This window comes from Salvelinus sp. IW2-2015, linkage group LG30 (assembly GCF_002910315.2).
Source record: "Salvelinus sp. IW2-2015 linkage group LG30, ASM291031v2, whole genome shotgun sequence".
NCBI classification, from domain to species: Eukaryota; Metazoa; Chordata; class Actinopteri; order Salmoniformes; family Salmonidae; genus Salvelinus; species Salvelinus sp. IW2-2015.
This window is the reverse complement of record NC_036869.1, coordinates 1449574-1451872: the sequence shown is the minus strand read 5'-3', so window position 1 is coordinate 1451872 and position 2299 is coordinate 1449574.

The following is a 2299-nucleotide window of genomic DNA, read 5'->3' as shown; positions in this document are numbered from 1 at the left end:
CTTTGAGCATGGTGAAGTTATTAATTACACTTTGGATGGTGTATCAATACATGGTGTATCAATACACTACAAAGATACAGGCGCCCTTCCTAATTTCACCATGAGGCCAATGGTGACATTAAAACAGTTACAGAGTTTAATGGCTGTGATAGGAGAACACTGAGGACGGATCAACAACATTGTAGTTACTCCACAATACTAACCTAATTGACAGAGTGAAAAGAAGGAAGACTGTACAGAATAAAAATATTCCAAAACATGCATCTTGTTTGCAACAAGGTATTAAGTAATACTGCAAAAAAGGTTGCAAAGCTATTCCCTTTCTGTCCTGAATACAAAGTGTTATGTTTGGGGCAAATCTAACACAACACATTACTGAGTACCACTCTCCATATTTTCAAGCATAGTGGTGGCTGCATCATGTTAAGGGTATGCTTGTAATCATTAAGGACTAGAGAGTTTTACAGGATAAAAAAMAAATGGAATGGAGCTAAGCACAGGCAAATTTCTAGTGGAAAACCTGGTTCAGTCTGCTTTCCACCAGAGACTGGGAGATGTTCACCTTTTCGGAGGACAATAACCTAAAACACAAGGCCAAATCTACACTGGAGTTGCTTACCAAGAAGACAGTGAATGTTCCTGAGTGGCCGAGTTACAGTTTTAACTTAAATCTACTTGAAAACCTATGGCAAGACCTGAAAATGGTTGTCTAGCAATGATCAACAACGAATTTGACAGAACTTGAAGAATTGTAAAAAGAATGGGCAAAAGTTGCACAATCCAGGTGTGGAAAGCTCTTACACGGAACCAAAACCGTCTGCGTACATGCGCCATCGTGCGCAATCCCATTTTGTCCCCACACACCAAACGCGATCACGATACGCAGGTTAAAATATCAAAACAAACTCTGAACCAATTTTATTTATTTGGGGACAGGTCGAAAAGCATTAAACATTTATGCCAATTTAGCTAGCTAGCGTGCACTTGCTAGCTAATTTGTCCTTTTTTAGCTAGCTTGCTGCTGCTAGCTAATTTGTCCTGGGATATAAACATTGAGTTATTTTACCTGAAATGTACAAGGTCCTCTACTCTGCCAATTAATCCACACATAAAACGGTCAAACTAATCGTTTCTAGTCATCTCTCCTCCTTCCAAGCTTTTTCTTCTCTTGACTTTATATTGCGATTGGCAACTTTCATAAATTAGGTGCATTACCACCACTGACCTCGTTCATCTTTCAGTCACCCACGTGGGTATATGAGGAGATGGCACGTGAGTACCTGCTTCTACAAACCAATGAGGAGATGGGAGAGGCAGGACTTGCTGCGCGATCTGCGTCAGAAATAGAACTGACTCCTGTTTTGGCTCTTGGCAACGCAGACGCTCATTGGCGTGCGCGAGCAGTGTGGGTGCAATAATTGAATAACATGAATGTCTAAATTTATTTTGCTAATTTATTTTGGTGTAGTCAGCCTGTTAGAAACATACCCAGACAGATTCACAGCTGTAATCGTGAGTGGTGCTTCTACAAAATATTGACTCAGGGGTGTGAATACTTATGTAAATGAGATATTCCTGTATTTTATTTTCAATAAATTTGCAAACATTTCTAAAAACATGTTTTCACTTTGTCATTATTGGGTATTGTGTGTAGATGGGTGAGAGAAAAACAAATCTATTTAATCCATTTTGAATTCATTCAGGCTGTATACCACAACAAACTGTGGAATAAGTCAAGGGGTATGAACACTTTCTGATGAGAAGAGTGCATTTAAGAGCCATGCTTGTGTGTGTGTGGACATGTTTAACTATACTTGTGGTTTAACTATACTGTTTAACTATACTTGTGGTTTACTACCATAACAAAAATTGTACCAATTGGGGACATTTTGTTTTGTCCCCACAAGGTGAAATGTTATTTCTAGGGGCTTTAGGGTTAAGGTTAGAATTAGTGTTAGGGTTAGAATTAGTGTTAGGGTTAGGGTCCCCACAAGTTTAGTTCTACAAGACTGTGTGTGTGTGTGGGTGGGTGGGTGGGTGGGTGGGTGGGTGTGTGTGTGTGTGTGAGAGAGTCTATGCATGATGATGATGGTGATGATGATAACACCTAGTGTGATGTTATGTGTGTGGGACATACAGTGCATTCGGAAAGTATTCAGACCACTTGACTTTTAGCAACATTTTGTGACGTTACAGCCTCGTTCTAAAATTGATTAAATTGTTTTTTCCACTCATCAAACTACACACAATACATCATAATGAAAAAGAAAAACAGGTTTTTATACATTATTGCTAATTT